Source organism: Panthera onca, chromosome B1 (assembly GCF_046562875.1).
Source record: "Panthera onca isolate mPanOnc1 chromosome B1, mPanOnc1 haplotype 2, whole genome shotgun sequence".
NCBI classification, from domain to species: Eukaryota; Metazoa; Chordata; class Mammalia; order Carnivora; family Felidae; genus Panthera; species Panthera onca.
This window is the reverse complement of record NC_138342.1, coordinates 125866137-125883876: the sequence shown is the minus strand read 5'-3', so window position 1 is coordinate 125883876 and position 17740 is coordinate 125866137. Positions and strand designations below refer to the sequence as shown.

General features: G+C 41.3%; 1 protein-coding gene across 4 annotated transcripts in view; it reads left to right on the top strand.

The window, feature by feature from the left end:
- NR3C2 (nuclear receptor subfamily 3 group C member 2) overlaps positions 1-17740 on the top strand; it is a 351426-nt gene that overhangs the window by 281014 nt on the left and 52672 nt on the right. The gene's annotated exons all lie outside the window — the stretch shown is intronic.

Sequence of the window (17740 nt, the reverse complement as noted above, 5' to 3'; positions counted from 1 at the left end):
GGTGACCCTCCTTTTGGTGATTAGTCAGAAAGAATACTTCTACTACACATAATTTTTCACCAAAAGAGTGAAGCAAGGCTAAACAACCGACATGCACATTTTCATTTACTTGTGTTCCTCATTAATCAGCTGATATTATTATATAGCAAGGCTTTTTTTTTTTAATATGGTCTATAAACCAAAAGAAAAACACATTAAGGGAGGTCATTGCTTTAAATTTTGTTTTACTATTTATTTTTGAGAAAGAGAGACAGAGTGTGAGTGGGGAGGGGCAGAGAGAGGGGGAGACACAGAATCCAAAGCAGGCTTCTGGCTCTGAGCTGTCAGCACAGAGCTTGACATGGGACTTGAACTCATAAACCGAGAGATCATGACCTGAGCCGAACTCAGGGGCTTAACCAACTGAGCCACCCAGGCATCCCAGAAGGTCCTTGCTTTAAATGGAAGTGTGGGTAAATAAGAATTGCTACTCGGGCCATCCAGCATGTCTCCATTTGACTTTAACAGGAGTTTTAAATGATCCGTTCAGTCCTATTTAGCACATCTATTAGAAGTTTTTCTCATAAAATACATACAACTTAAAATTTTTCCATTTTAATCATTTTTAAGTGTATAGTTCAGTGGCGTTAATTACATTCACAGGGTTGTGCGACCATCGCCGCTGTCCGTCTCCAGGACTTTCATCATCCCAGACAGAAACTTTCAACCCATTAAACAGTAACTCCACAGTCTTCCCTCCCCCAAACACCTCATAACCTCTAGCCTATGAGTTTGCCTCTTCTAGGTGTTCCCTATAAGTAGGGTCATACAGTATGTATCTCCTTTTGTGTCTAGCTTATTTCCCTTAAGACTCATGTTATCAAGGGTCACTCTTATTGTAGCATGTACCAGAATTTCATTTTATGGCTATTATTCCATTATATATAGAATCAGTCCTCATTGTTTGTAGATTCTGTATTTGGGAACTGACCTTCTGACTACATTTCTTTGTAACCCCAAAGTCCATACTCAGAGCACTCCCATAGTCCTTCGTAGATGTGCCCAGAGCAGCAATAAATTAGAGTTGCCCAGCGTGTACATTTCAGCTGAGACTCTCTGCCTTTTTGTTTCAGCCCTCTTACTGTGAACAAGTGGCCTTTTCATGGTGTACTTAGTACCATGTGGGGTTTTTTTTTTTGCATTTTTGTGCTGTCTTTTGGTGATTTCATTGTTTAAAATGATCTCTAAGCATAGTGCTAAAGTGCTATCTAGTGTCCCTAAAGCAAGATGGCTATGATGTGCCTTAGGGAAAAAAAATACAGGTCTTAGATAAGCTTCTCTTAGGCATGAGTTATAGTGCTGTTGGCTGTAAGTTCAGTGTTATGAATCATATGTATATATGTATATATGTGTGTGTGTATATATATGTGTATATATGTGTGCATATATATATAATAATATATATATATATTAATAAGGTGTGCTTAAACAGAAATGCACATAAAACAGGATTATATATAAATTGGTTGATAAAGGTGACCAGTGGCTCTCGAGAACCTATTACCCTTAGGAGGAGCAGTTCAGTAGTCACTCATTCAGTATTTGCAACTTTATAGAATATAACTGCCTTATTTATTTTTACCAAATAGAGAACATTGACCACATTTTATTTATCCATTCATCTGTTGATGGACACGTGGGTTGTTTATACCTTCGGCTATTGTGAATATTGCTACTATAAACATTTGTGTATAAGTATCTGTTTGAGTCCCTGCTTTCATTTCTTTTGGGTATATACCTAGGAGTGGAATCTCTGGAGCATATTGTAATTCTGTGTTAAACTTTTGAGGAGGTGCACCCAGGTGGCTCCATCAGTTGGGCGGCCGACTCTTGATCTCACCTTAGGTCATGATCTCATGGTTTGTGAGACAGAATCCCTCACTGGGTTCTGCGCTGATGGAGCGGGGTCTGCTTGGGATTATCTCTCTCCTCTTTCTCTGCCCCTCCCCCACTAGCTCTCTCTCTGTCACAAAATAAATAAATAAACATTAAAAAGTAAAAAAAAAAAAAAAAAAAACCTTTTGAGGAAACACCATACTGTTTTCCACAGCAGTTGTAGTGTTTCTATTCCCACCAGCAATGTAACAAGAGTTCCAGTTTCACCACATCCTTGCTAACACTTATTTTCTGTTTTTGGGTTATTATTTTTTTTTAATAGCCATACTATTAGGTATAAAATGTTTTGGGGTGGGATTTTTTTTGAAATATATTGACATATATCATTGAGTAAAGGTAAGGTGTACCTGTTGATTTGATACATTTATATATTGTAATATGATTGCCCTTGTAGCCGTCTTAGTACCTCTATCAAGGCACATAATTCTTTTCTTTCTTTTGGTAGGGGTAATTAAGATCTAGTCCATTTGCAAGGTTGAGGATTATAATATAATATTTTATACATTCACTATACTGTACATTAAACCTGCAGAACTTAGTTATCTACTAGTTGCGGGTTTATACCCTTAAAACGGCATCTTTCCTGTTCCCTCCCCCTCACCGCCCCCGTAACCACTATTGTACTCTCTGTTTTTACAAGTGAGCCTTTTTTAGATTACACATATAAGTGATATCATACAGCATTTGTCTTTCTCTGTCTGACTTATTTCTTAGTAGTTGTGAAGTTGTATCTCATTGTGGTTTTGCTTTGCATTTCCCTAATGACTAATGATGTTGGGCCTCGGTTCATAAGCTTATTGGCCATTTGTAGATCTTCTTTGGAGAAATGTCTATTCAAGTCCTCTTGGTCATTTTTAATTGGGTTGTTTGTCTTTGTGTTCTTGAGTTGTAGAAGCCTTTGTTTTCTGGATATTAAACTCTTCTCAGAGATACAATTTGTATATTTTTCCCATTCTGTGGGTTGTCTTTTCACTCTTCATAGTACCCCTTTAAAATTAGAGTTTTTAATTTTAATGAAGTGCAATTTATCTTTGTTTTCTTTTATTGCCTATGCGTATGGTGTATTCTGTTAATTTGTAATAGTACACACATGTCCAAGTGTACAGATTCTGAAAAAAGTACAGAATTGTAAGAATCCTTTTTAACAAATGAGAGTTAGGGGAAAGCAGCTTATATTTTAAATCTAAATTAATGTAATTAAAGCATTTGGGAAATAAATTAGAAACCCAAAATAGAAAAGGCCATATATGCTTTGTGTGCATTTGTTTGTTCTAAAAAAAAAAAAAATCAAGACAAAATGGAAACACAAATATTGCTTTCCAATGTTATAAACAGTTACATGTTATTATATAATTATTAGACTGAAAATTTTGTCCCTGTTCTCCAAACTTTGACCTCAGCCCCAACCTAGAGTTCTCTAGTTTTCTCTCAACTACAGAGCAGGGGAGGCCTGTGTTTTTCAAAGTTGAGAAGGGGGAGAAGTGCCTCTCAGAAAACATTCGGAAATGACATACAGCCTTTTGATGAGATCACGCCAACAAAAAGAGCTTGGTGAGTGACTCTGTCACAGAACCTGTGTTTTTTCGGGAGACTACTAGGTTAGAAAGAATGGCCTGCAACTAAAGTCTGAATGCACACTCCTGCTTCATCCTGCATTCATTCAGGGAATACTTACTAACTGCCGCCCATGTTCTGAGTGGTGTTTCTCAAATAGGGAAAATACATGTATATAGTCCTCGTCTTGTGGAACAGTCTAATCAGGTAGACAGATAATTGACCTGAGAATCCTCAAATTCCAATTCCAAGTATTGAAAGGGAAAGTACTTTAAGGGCAGTTAATGGGAGGTATTGATCTAGTCAGGAAAGCCTTCCCTGGGATTGATTAAAGTAGTGTGAACCAGGTGTAGGGAGTCCAGGAGGAGGGAAGCTGACCTAGACTGAGGGACCAGCATGTGCAAAGCCAGTGGCAGGAAGGAACTCAATTCAGAACAGTGTGATGATGGGACATAGAGGGAAATGCAAGGATGTGAAAGGCAGAATCAACAGGAATCACTGGTGGTCACATTCAGGTAGAGAATGGAAGGGAGGAAGTAGTGGGTGTCGGGGATGACCTCCAGGCCTTCACCTTCAGTGCCAGGTAGGATTTGGTGTCATTCCCTGGGATACGGGAGCAAAGGTGGAGGACCAGACTTTGGAGGGGAAGAGGTAGGGAGTGTTGTATGAGGCCAGTTTTGAACATAAGATTGAATTGCCTTCCAATTATTCAAGAAGAGATATCAAATAAGCAGTTATTATAGACATCTGAAGCCTAAAGAGAGGAGCCAGCTGAAGATACAAATTTTGAATTCATTTTAGAGGCAGTGGTTAAAGGAAGCAAGACAGGGAAGTGCTACACATCACAGATCCCAAGAAAAGTGAGGGCTTCAAGAGAGACAGTATGGCTACTAACGTTAGATGCCATGTGATCTGAGTGAACTGGAGAAGTGAACCACAAAATTGGAAGCACGTGTCACTGGTCACCTGCCAACACTTTGCACATTCATGTCTGCTGAATGTGTCCCTATAACTTCCCTCAGCCACTTCCTGTACTGCCATACCCTTCCAGCAAGTGAAGTAAGGAACTGGCATTTTGTGTAAGGGAGTAATATACGCCATTCAGCTGAGGCTAGAATGCTGTGATGTGATCCTGCCTTGCTCTCCCACTCACTGTTTTAGGCTACCTCTCACCTGCACTGGCAGCTCTTTTTCAGGTATCTGTATCCCCACTTTGTTTCACTGGTACCTCCTCAATGAAATCACGAACTTTGTCTTAATTGGTTTTTAATTTCCAGCACCTGGCATAGGCCTAGTGTCCAAGGCAAAGGAGGAACTCTATAAATATTTGCCGAATAAATGAATTATTGAACAAATGAACCAAACAATCTATTAATCAGTATGGAAGACACTTTCTAAGTTATCGTTGCTAATTATGAGGATGACATTTATGATAAAGAAGTATGATAGGGGGTGCAGTTTTCATGAACACAGGCTTTGCTACGTTTAAAATGGTGAACAAAATTTTAAGGTTGATCCTTTGTGTTTGCCTTCACCTGTGAAACAGATCTGAAAGTTACCAGAGATCTTATCTTCAGCTGTGTACTGGCTTTATTGGAGTTGGAAGAAAGGTGGGGAGCAAGGAATAATTAAGGAAAACATTCTTTCCAATATTTTTTTATTAAACATTGGGGTGAAGATAGGAGTTAATACTTTAAATTAGCATAGAACTTTTCTTATTATAAATGCAAAACTTTTCAAATATGTATTAAATGATTAATTATTCAATTGTACCTTGAAACAGCTCATCATATATTGCTGCAGATAGCTGCAAGTATTCAAATTTCTTATCAATTCAGTACACATATTAAAACTCCCATTTAAGCCTGTAATGAAATTTCTTCCAATTTTTTTTTTTTTTTTAATTTCTGAAGGGCAGATTTAGTGTTACCACTATGTTTTAAGTCGTGGCCAGTATTTTAGAATTAAAAGTGTATTTAAAAGGATGCTTGCCTCCCTCTCTCTTTGCCCCTCCCCCGTTTATGCTCTGTCTCTCTCTGTCTCAAAAATAAATAAAAACGTTAAAAAAAAAAAAACACTATAAAAAGGGGCGCCTGGGTGGCTCAGTCGGTTAAGCATCCGACTTCAGCTCAGGTCACGATCTTACGGTCTGTGAGTTCGAGCCCCGCGTCGGGCTCTGGGCTGATGGCTCAGAGCCTGGAGCCTGCTTCCGATTCTGTGTCTCCCTCTCTCTCTGCCCCTCCCCCGTTTATGCTCTGTCTCTCTCTGTCTCAAAAATAAATAAAAACGTTAAAAATTAAAAAAAAAAAAAAACTATAAAGAGGGGCGCCTGGGTGGCTCAGTCGGTTAAGCGTCCGACTTCAGCTCAGGTCACGATCTCACGGTCTGTGAGTTCGAGCCCCGCGTCGGGCTCTGGGCTGATGGCTCAGAGCCTGGAGCCTGCTTCCGATTCTGTGTCTCCCTCTCTCTCTGCCCCTCCCCTGTTTATGCTCTGTCTCTCTCTGTCTCAAAAATAAATAAAAACGTTAAAAAAAAAATTTGAAAAAAAAAAATAAAAGGATGCTTGCATACCCTCAAGTGGTAGCCCAACAAGAAATGTTTTTTGAATGATCTTTGACTGTGGTTCTGAACCATTTATGTACATATATATGTATGTATGTACGTATGTATGTATGTATTTTTGGTTCAGAGACTGTTGCTAGGAGCAAGAATTTAAGTCTGGGTACCACTTTCTGGACCCCTCCGAGTGAGGGCCCTGAGTATGCCAGACAGATGCATTAGCCTCAGTTCCTTAGTGAGGGAAGATGAACCCCCACCACTCCCGCACCCCGGCTGTGTGATGGCAGTACCAGGAGGGAAGTACAAAATCAGTTATCAGTCATTGTCTGTTTCATGGAGTGCTGCCTGTCCCTGCTGTATCCCCAGGGCGGCCACTTTGCTGCCATAGTCCCGTTGTCCTTAGTGAGGGGCCCTCCCCAGTGCTCTCAAGGACCCTCTGCACCTAAGGTCCTAAAGCTCTAATAGGCCTGGCTCATACCCCGGCCGTGTGTTCCAAGGCCGTGTCATTATTGTTAGGGTGTCTTCATGAAGGCAGGCACAGATGGAGTTAGAACATGGCATGCCCCACCCACACCTCCCAAGGCATCATGGTCAGTATTCCTGAGCCACTCGAGGTGGATTCTGTGCCTGGACCCTTGCTCCAGCTGAGAGCCAGTGATGGATGAGGGACAGGAGTTCTGGTGAGAGGAGCCAGGGAAGTGGGGTGAGCCTGGATAAGCTTCTCCTTTACTGGCTGCATTTGCTTTTCCTCCTCTCTCCCCAGTGGCTCTTCCCTCTTCTGTTCCCTTTCTGCTGCTTTCAGACAGGATTTCTTACTTCCCCTATGCTCACTGGGGCACTGTTCTGTGTAGTTTCCAGTATCTGACCTCCACCCTTTCCCTTTTTCTTACACTCCCTCTCCCTTCCCTCCTCCTCCTTCTGCTCCCCCCTCCTTCCTTCCTCCCTCTCCATCTCCTTCTCTTTCTGTGCCTGTCTTACACACACACACACACACACACACACACACACACACACACACAGGCATGCCTACCTCCTGTCTGAAAAACCAGCAGCCTTCTGAGATTTTCTCTATTTGGAAATCTCCATTTGGTCAGTATGAGGAAATAAACTTTGAAAGAAGAAAAAGTGTGCCTTATCTTTCCCTCGGACCCTGTGGAAACCAGGCCCTGTCCTGCCAGTTTGAGGGCCAGAGTCTGCAGCAGAATGGTGTGGCCATTTTGTGTGTTGGACGGGAGTTGAAGCTCCCCCTTTCCATGGTGCTTGCACTGCCCTTCCCCCCATGGTTCCCACCACTCCCTGCTGTTTGCACCTGGCCCTCTTCACTCAGGAGTCTGACACTCCTAAATAGAGAAAAACAATGTCACAAGTCAGCAAATGGTGAATCCTTGTCTACAAGGTGCAGAAACATGACAGAATGGAATTACCTTTCTTTTGCGTAAAGTTCAGGTGTGGAAGACACTGTCCCACCTGAAGGTGACTAGGCAGAGGGAAGTCTAGGGGAAGGTACAGTGAAACCTGAGGAGATCTTATAAGCTACAAATGAGAGATAATCATCTAGTCCTATATGGGAGCAGAGGAAAGGTAGGTACAGAACTCAAAACAAGGGGTATTTCTTCCCTTCTTTTTTTTTTTTTTTTTATTCTTTTAAAAACAGCTTTTCCTCCCCATAATCAACCTACCACAGTGATAGGAAGTAAAGCTTGAGCAAAGAGTTACTTGCAGACATTTCCAGCAAAGGAGTTTAGAGGAGAGAAGTTCTTAAATAAATGGGTAACCACTATGGATGCTTCTGCTGAGTTCCTGCTCATCAAAGAAAGTTCCCAAGGTGAACACGTAGGGGCCGGGGACCACCCTCACCTGAGAAGGGTGAGAACACTGAAGAGTCCTATAAGGACTGGCACCATAGGTAGACTTTCTAACTCACTCCTCGACACGTCTTCTTTTTCCCCAAACCCTGCCTTTCATTTTGGACTGCTCTTGGGTGAAGGAGATACGTGATATTTATTCAGTCCATTTAGCAAATATTTCCTGAGTGACTTCAATACACCAAGCACTGTTCTGGGCACTGGAACAACAGGGAACAAATGGAATTCACACTCTAATGGTAGGTGGGTGGGGTGGTGGAAAACATGGAGGCAGCATGAAGAAGTCCCACCTGCTGTGTCCCCATGGCTCAGGTGGCATACCATCATCCTTGTAAACAACCACGAAAAAGTGGTATTTAAAATGATAAGGTGCAGTTTGGATTCTCTCAGAGGATGTACTAGCACCCTTGATTAGCCACATTGACCTCCTGGTGGTGCTTTGAAGGATCTAAGTCCACTCTTGACTCAGGCCCCCTTTATACATGCTATTTGCTCTGTGCAGGAGGATGGTCCTTTCTCACCTTCTTGTCTTAGCTCAAATATTCCTTATTCAGAAGTCCGACCACCAGATCTAGGGAGACTCCTGTAGTCAGTCCCTCCCCGATTATATCACGCATTTATTTTCTTTGTAGTAGGTCTCCTGCCTGCATGATATAGACTCAGGGAGGGAAGGCCTGTTTGGTTTATCTTTGCATACCCAGCACCTAGAATACTGTCTGGCATTAGTAAGTGCTTGATAAACTAATTAATTTTAAAATGCTATTTTCAGCATTATTTCCTGCTGCTTCTTTGCATAAATGCTGTGTGAACCAAATTAACCTTTCTCTTCTCTTAGTCCTATCTTTCCACTGCCGTGCCTTTGCTAACATTTTCCGTTTCTCTCCCTCAAGCCCAACCCAAAGGATGCCTCCTCTCTAATGACTTCTTTTCCCTTCAAAATCAGAAGGGACTTTTTCCCCCAAAACCTTTTTTTTCTTTTCTTTTTCTTTTTTTTTTTTTAATGTTCATTTTTTTGAGAGAGAGCATGTGTGCACAAGCAGGGGAAGGGCAGAGAAAGAGAAGAGGACAGAGGATCCAAAGTGGGCTCTGTGCTGACAGTAGAGAGCCCCATACAGGGCTCAGACTCGTGAACCACAAGATCATGACCTGAGCCAAAGTTGGTCTTGGGCCAACTGTGCCACCCAGGCACCCTAAAAACCTTTTATCTATATTACTTTCTTCTGTATCAGTTGTTTGCTGCTTTTTGTGTTTTATATACATTTTCACTCCAGATACACTGTAAATTTCTAGAGCACAGAAAGTATACTTGAAAAAATTTTCCTTAATGTCTAGCAAAATGCTTTTTACATGATTGGCACTTGGTGGCTATTTTTGGTTTGTTAATAAGTACTCTTTCTAGCACAAGCATCAGATGCAAGATCCCTGATACAGGTTTACTCTGCAGTGCTCTTAGGGCTTGGCGTGTGAACTTCATGAAAAGGATTCATTTTTGTAGGGTTCTTTCAAATTTTACTTCAGGAACATTGTTATATATTAATATTTCTTACATGTTGCTTCTTGTAGCGTACCTGAGAAATTTCCTGATAGTTAATGAAACTGGGAAATTTCCAGTTTAGTATGAAATTAAAACAAAAGAAACTGCAAAGAGAATGCAGTGTTTAAGCCATACGGAATCATACAGAGACTGCACAGAGTAATAATGATGCAAGAAACATGTCTAAGCTTTAATCTGAATAACTAGAGGGAGCGGTTTTTTATTTTGAATAAAAGTCAGAAACAGTTTAATATGACATGTTATCTGTAAAAGGCTTAGTTAGTGTGGCTAATGCTAGCATGTTGCTTTTTATTTCAATCAACATGCCCAAGGACTTTGGTCTCTCCAGCTAAAAATATTCCTCCTTTCAATAGAAAATAAAACCACTAGAGTGAATTTATTTTTTAAAAAATTTAATTTCAATGCAGTGATTATTGCAGGATTGGGGCAGGTGGTGAGGAATGGCTTAGTCAGTTACAAAACAAAGGAGAGCACTAGGCTTCCTCCCTTGACACAGGTCATCCTGTGACAGAGGACGTCTGTGTCATCCTCAGACACAGATGGTGTCTTTGATCATGCTCCTCTAGGTTGTAGGAAGAGAACACTTGAATGTGTCTTGATATACAAAGTATTCACTGAACTTGCATCTCTAAACAGTTCTAGAACCAAAACCGAGCCACATAATTATCCATTTTTATCGTATCGTACATGACAGATGATTTGGTTTTAATCCCTCACTTCCACCTATGAACCCTAAGCAAATTAATAGAGTTGTGTACTTGGAGGGCTCTGAAGAGGTTAATTTTTGAGGGGTGGTTCTGGGATTGATACTTTTCTGAAAAAACTAGTAGGGAAGGAAAAGAAAAAAGAGACGGCCATAGTTGGTGACCTTCAGCCTTCTTAGTAAAGCTCATCTGTGTTTCTGCAGTAGGCGTACTGCCCCAGACAGGGTCCACATTTACAGATGTGGCGACCATCGTTTAAAGGCCCATCATCTGTGCTTCCCCCACCTTGAAATGACCACTGTCTCAATAGAATCAGAGGAATTATTAGTAGATAAACTCCTAATTTCCTTTTTGCTACAGGTATAATGTCACTCTCTGTCTCAGTCACCTTGGGCTGCTGTAACAAAAATGCCACAGGTTGGGTGGCTTAAACAGCAGACATTCATTTCTCACAGTTCTGGAAGCTGAAAGTCTGAGATCAGGGTACCTGTATGGTCATGTTCTATGAAGGCCTTCTTCCTGGCTTGCAGATGGTGCCTTCTAATTTTTTTTTTAACGTTTATTTATTTTCGAGACGGAGAGAGAGCATGAACAGGGGAGGGGCAGAGAGAGAGGGAGATACAGAATCTGAAACAGGCTCCAGGCTCTGAGCTGTCAGCACAGAGCCCGACGCGGGGCTTGTACTCACGGACCGTGAGATCATGACCTGAGCTGAAGTTGGACGCTTAACTGACCGAGCCACCCAGGCGCCCCACAGATGGTGCCTTCTTACTGTCTCCTCATGTGGTGCAAAGAAAAAGCTCTGGGGTCTCTGTTGCTGCTTCTGCTGCTGCTTTTTTCTTCTTCTCCCCCTCGTCCTCCTCGTCCTCCTCGTCCTCCTCGTCCTCCTCGTCCTCCTCGTCCTCCTCGTCCTCCTCGTCCTCCTCGTCCTCCTCGTCCTCCTCGTCCTCCTCGTCCTCCTCGTCCTCCTCGTCCTCCTCGTCCTCCTCGTCCTCCTCGTCCTCCTCGTCCTCCTCGTCCTCTCCTCCCACCACATCTTGGGGACTGTGCTCATCTAAACCTGTTTACTCCCCAAAGGCTCACCTCGTACTGTCATCACCTTGGTAAGTTTTAGGACTTCAACATAGGAATTTGGGGAGTGGGGGGGACACACATTCAGTCTGTAGTATCTCCATTTACATGCATACTATGTATGGTACAAAGGCAGTTAATAGTCAAGTGGTTTAGAGGGGAAATTTGAAGGATGATGAGCTGGTGCTTTTAGAGCTTTTGTTTATATAAGTTATAGCTATTGGTATTTACCCGTATTAGAAATTAAAACAGGGGCACCTGGGTGGCTCAGTCAATTAAGTATCCAGCTCTTGGTTTCAGCTCAGGTCATGATCTCAGAGTTTGTGAGTTCAAGCCCCACCTTGTTAGCATAGGGCCTTGCTTGGGATTCTCTCTCTCCCTCTCTCTCTGCCCCTCCCCACCTTGTGCTCACTGCCCCCCCCCCCCCCCCGTCTCCTTGTCTCGCTCTCTCTCTCAAAATAAATAAATAAAATTTTAAAAATAAATTTAAAAAAGGAAGGACAATATAAGTGAATATCCTAACCACTTCCCCTAAAGTGAAATTTAAATCTCTTAATTGTTTAGCTAAAAAAAAATGATTAACAAAGACTTGGATTTCATGAGTCATTAATAAATATGGAGAATACCTACAATATGCAAAGCACCACCATGGCTGTTGTAAGGACAGAGTTTCCATTCTCTGGAATATTTTATGGTGTGGTTTGTGAATTAAGACCTAGACATATGTGTAGTGGCCCAACAGGACGAAGACCACATGACAAGTGACGAGTTTTATTTAAGAGGGGTGTTCCTGGGTGCTCCAGGAGTTTAAAGTGAAGGTGATTCTCCTGGGCTGAAGTGATCAAAGAAGGCTGCCTAGTGGGACTGTATAATTTTAAAACCTGAGTCGGCCTCCAAAGGAGGGTGAGAATTTGGATGGGCACAGTGAAGACAACGCTTTACGGTCCACAGGTGAGGAACTGTAGCTGAGCAGGAAAGGGGGTGAGTCTCTGAAGTTCACAGCTGAAGTTCTCCAACTGCTCATAGGTCAGGAAGAGCTGTGGACTCACACTTCAGAATGGAGGGGGCTCTTGGGGCGCCTGGGTGGCTCAGTCGGTTAAGCGTCTGACTTCAGCTCAGGTCGCGATCTCACGGTTCGTGAGTTCGAGCCCCGCGTCGGGCTCTGGGCTGATGGCTCAGAGCCTGGAGCCTGCTTCCGATTCTGTGTCTCCCTCTCTCTCTGCCCCTCCCCCGTTCATGCTCTGTCTCTCTCTGTCCCAAAAATAAATAAATGTTAAAAAAAAAAAAAATTTATAAAAGAAAAAAGAATGGAGGGGGCTCTTTCCCACTCTCCTTTTCATCTCGTTAGTTCTGATTTCCCCAATCTCCTTCCCTCCGCAGCTTTTTGTTTTTGTGTGTCTTGTCTCGTCCCTCCACTTCTGTGTGACCGTTGCTTCTTCCAATTTTTCTCTTCCTCTTTTTCTCCTCTGTCTTCGTCCCCCTGTGGCTTTCCAGCCCTTCACTGCGTCTCATCTATCAAATAAAAATATTACATCCCGATGTCAGCTTAGTTTTTAAGTTGAGACATAATTGACATGTAACATTGTATTAGTTTCATGTACAACATGATTTGATATTTGCACATATTGCAAACGATCACCACAGTAAGTCTAGTTAACATCTGTCACCATAGTTAATGCAGGTTTTTTTCTTGTGATGAGAATTTTTTTTTTAATTTTCTTTAATGTTTTATTTATTTTTGAGAGAGATAGCATGAGTGGGGGTGGGGCAGAGAGAGAGAGGGAGACACAGAATGTGAAGCAGGCTCCAGGCCCTGAGCTGTCAGCAGAGCATGATGTAGAGCTTGAACCCACAAACCCTGAGATCATGACCTGAGCTGAAGTCAGACACTTAACCGACTGAGCCAGCCATCCAGGCACCCCATCTTGTGATGAGAATTTTTAAGATCTACCTTCTGAGCAATTTTCAAGTTCTGAAACGAGATGTGTTCAGGTTTTCATACACCTTTGCAGGGGGAAGAAAAACAGAAAGAACAAAGTTGCTGTTTCACTTCAATATGATCTTTCTTGCTCTCTTCTTTGGAGTGGTAACCCAAAATGGGAAGCTTTTTCACTCACGTTCCACCTATCCTGGTCTTAGTCTTAGTCTTAAAATCATTGAAATTGTTCCAGAAGCTACTCGAAGAAGTGACTTTGCTTTTCTGATTTTTATTATATTTTATATCCTTCCTGACCACTATCCTTTGTACTTGTTGCAGAAAAACACTGCTGTCAACTGGCTGCCCGGCCCCACCCCCGGCCCTTTGTGCTGAGCAGTAGTGAGGGAGGGGTTCGAATCACAGTCTCTTACCAGGTTGTGAGGCCCAGTGTCTGGCTGGGAATGGGGTCCTGCCTGCTTTTGAAGCATCGGCCTCTACCCTCCACGCTCTGGTAGATGAACCCAAAAACTCCCCCCAAAATCATTTGTCATTAAAGACTGCATGGCCATTTTGTTCTGATTAGAGAATGTTCAGAAGTTCATAGAATTTCAGAGTATAAGGGAAGGTTAGGAACATCAGCTGTACTCAGCTATCTTGACTAGCAGTTTTCTGCAAGTGGGTAAAGAAGATGAGAAATATTTAGGCTGTGCTTTGAATAAGCGTTGTGTTCATGTCACTTCTTGCACATGTGTAGTATGGTTTCAGTGTTGCTGTTTTACAGAGGAAACAGATGTCACTACGGGCATAGTGGCCTGGTAGTGTTATACTCACTTCACCCAGTCATGAATGATGCAGTTGTTCATAATGTCCTGAACAAAATCTGCTTTGTGACAGATGTTCAGAATAATAAGAAAGGACACGTGGCTAATGTCTAATAAATTAATTGAGTTGAACATCATCTTTTTTTATTAGTATTTAGGCAGATGACTTACCAGCTTTTAGAATGATTCAAACTCTAAAACAAAAAAACCTTTCTTCCAAAACTATGGCACCCGAAAACATTTTCTAGGACCCAGTTTGATTAATGAATTGAGTAGTGTCTGTGATAACAGTCTCTGGGGGTTCGGCTGTTTTCTTCTTGCACAGTAAGACTTTGCAGGTAGAAGGAGGAGTCCGCGGTCCTGTCATGCGAGCACAGTTGCTTTCTGCCTTCTGCAGCCCCACTCTCACCACGCGCGCACTGGCGGGCACCTCTGTGTGAGCCACACTCTGCTGTTACCTTGGAAGCCTAACTGAACACCTGGGCTTTATCGGAGTAAATGTCCTTCCTTATAACCTGGGCCAGGTCTGTGGCTAGAATAATGTGACTTTGGCTTCAAGAAGACCATGACTCCATAAGTTGCGACTTAATACAAATCTTTTATTGTACTAGGAAAAGTGCTTTGCTGTCACCCTTTACCCACACAATAGTCTAGCCACACTCCTGAATTCAGCAATGAACTTTGTTGACATTCTTGAAATTCGGTGGTTATCAAGGAGGAATCTAGCCTTTTTACGGCTCCTTTTCACAAGTGAGGAAACTGTGGTCGTTTATTGAAATTAAGCCGTGTCTTTAAGTCTATACCTAAAGTGTCCCGGTTTGAGGCAGTAATAGCTCACTGAAGGTTTTCTGTCTTCTGTTGGAACATCTGTGGTCTGCATATCATTAAATCTGCAGAAATTTAGTGTTAAAGTCTACATCCTACAAAAGTGAGACTTTGATAATTTTTTAAAAAATCCTTTACCAGAGAATATTGGTTTTTTGTATCCTTTCTATGTGTCGAGCAATTGAGGTGTTAAATCTTAACATGGTTTGCATTTTATTAAGTGCTCATGAGGCTCTAAGCATGCTATTGGGTATTTTAACCTTAATATAGCAGGTAAGAGGAAATTTTCACAGTGGGTTATAGCTTCCTGTTTTCTTTCCTGTACCACAAATATGTGTCCTTGTACCAAAAGAAATTGTGCTATGTAAGTATTTTAAAACCTAAGGTACAAAAGAGTGTTTTACAAAAAACTGTACCTAAAATATATGGTGAAAAGAATTTTTTTCATGATTTCTAGGACTATCAGTAGCAAATTATGGTCATGTAGCCAAGCCCTTTCTCAGTTTTTAGATTGTCAAATATGATTTGATCTGTGTAACATCTACTAAAGTCAGTGGCCATTTGTGATGCTTAGGTTCAAGGGTACTTCTAGAAAAACACATCCCTTCTGGAACGTCACTTAAGGTGACAAACAAAACACTGAGTTAGCTTTTAACTCTTACTAGAGTTGGCCATGTACAATTAATAGAGAATTGATGAATGTCATAAAGACCACTGGGATACCACTCTCTGGCTCACTAGTCCAGAAAAGCAACATTCTCCAGCAATTCCTAGACCAAAGTGACTGAGTTCTGCCCTGGCTGTAAATAAGTAACGTAAATACTATAACAGACATCAGAACTGCAGCTAGCCTAATGGTCCTTTTATGGATACATCTTGTTCATCAGTTAAGGAAAAATCTGGTAAGACTATGAAAAAAAATGTATATCATACACTGGAATAATTTGGATCTTCAAATTGAGTTCATTTTTATTTTAATTAAGGTTGGGGGGGAACCTGTTTCTGCATGTTATTTTTTAGGGAAATAACAAGCCTAAGACAGGGACCATCTGTTAACACTGACCACTTAACATGATGTTACATTTATTTGGACATAATAATGTGGTTTGCAGCATCAGATGTAAGGTCTGGTCTTTCAGATCGGCTGTGATTGTGTGTGCACCACACCACTGAAATTATTTCACTCTCTGTGTAAGACTGACAGTATTACAATGTAATACAGACACACATTCCTAGGGGCAACTTACAGAAGTAAGAGCAATGTTAGCAAACTTGCTTGTGAAGTCTTGAGGCTCCAGGGAGCCTGGCCCTGAATGAGCCTTGCTGGGTGTTGTTGGTATCTATATTTTACGAGCAACTCACAGTGTGTGAAATCCATTGGACTTACCTGTTCTCAGTGGCTACCAGATATTTATTTAGCACTGGCGTAATTTGGGATCTACACACATACAAAAATCAACCACAGATGATTATCCAGGAGAACACGTGCCTTCGAAGTGATGAGAGTTGCCTGTTGCTTAATCCATGGGCTAATGTGAAAAGTTCATTTTTGTAGCTCCTTACTAAATAAAGTGATGTTTGACACCCCTGAAAGGTATTTAGGTGACCAGGGTACACTTTAGTGCAATATTGCTAAAGAATTGTAAGTTAAAAAATGTCACTGTACCTTTCATAGACTCCTGTAGTTGAAAGAGCTGGGGACCTTTTATGCTTTGGCATTTATAAAACCAGCCAATGTGAAGGGATTATGTTTATTAAATGTAAATTCTTGGAAAGAGAAAAGAGTGATAAAGGTAGTTGTATTTTCCCTTCTCCCTCAGGGTACCAGAACTACAACAGACAGACCTTTGAGGAAGTGTTTCTGACTGACTTTCTGAAATTATGGTTTATTAAAGAATTTTTACCCTTACTGCTTTTAAAAAACATTTAGCACAGCCTGCAGTAAAAGTACATACAGTAAGACTAAAAATCCATCAAGACACAAAAAGGTGAAAGGCAAGTAGCAGAAACCGAGAAGAAAAGAGATTATTTTATGTATTATAAAAGAAGAAGAATGAATGAAAAGCCCGAACCCTAAGAGAAGCTACTTAATTAAATGCACATCCTAGTTTCTTAATCTCAATCAAAGTACAGCAGATAGGATCATGGGCTGCAGAGAAGCCTTTTTGTTTCTAATAGAAATATTTTCAATTGTGATAAAAATACTCATAAAATTTACCAACATAACCCTTTTTAACTCTATAGTTCACTAATGTTAAGTATATTCACACATTAGGTAAATAAGTCCTCGTTCCTTCCTTCCTCCAGCCCCTGGGAATAGCCATTCTACGTTCTGTTCCTATGAGTTTGACTGCTCCACATACCTTATATCAGTGGAATCACATAGTATTTGACTTTCTGTGACTGGCTTATTTACCTAACAGAATATCATCGAGGTTCATTCATGTTGTAGCATCTGTCAGAATATCCTTCCTTTTTAAGGCTGAATAATATTCCATTATATGGAAATAGCACATTCTGTTTATCCATTCATCTGTCTAGGGACACTTGGACTGCTTCCACATTTTGGGTATTATGAATAATGCTGCTGTGAACACGGGTGTACAAATGTCTCTTTGAGACCTTGCTTTAAATTTCTGCAAAGATTCTTTAAGTAGAAGTTAGCTTGTGTTCTGTCTGTAGATAGCCACAGCATGAGAAGTCACAGGAGACATTCGGGCTAATACTTAGAGCTCCTGAATTCTGCAAATGCCCATAGTTTGGAATGTTTTGTAGCTTGCGCTTATCAAATATTTACCTGTAACAGAACAGAAGATAAATATGATTCCAGGATTGCATTTAGTTTGGGTCAGTAATTTCCCAAATCAACTGCCTCCAGCTAGACCTCCAGATAACTGAATGACTAAGCTTTTCATATACTTTTTTAGTAGTGT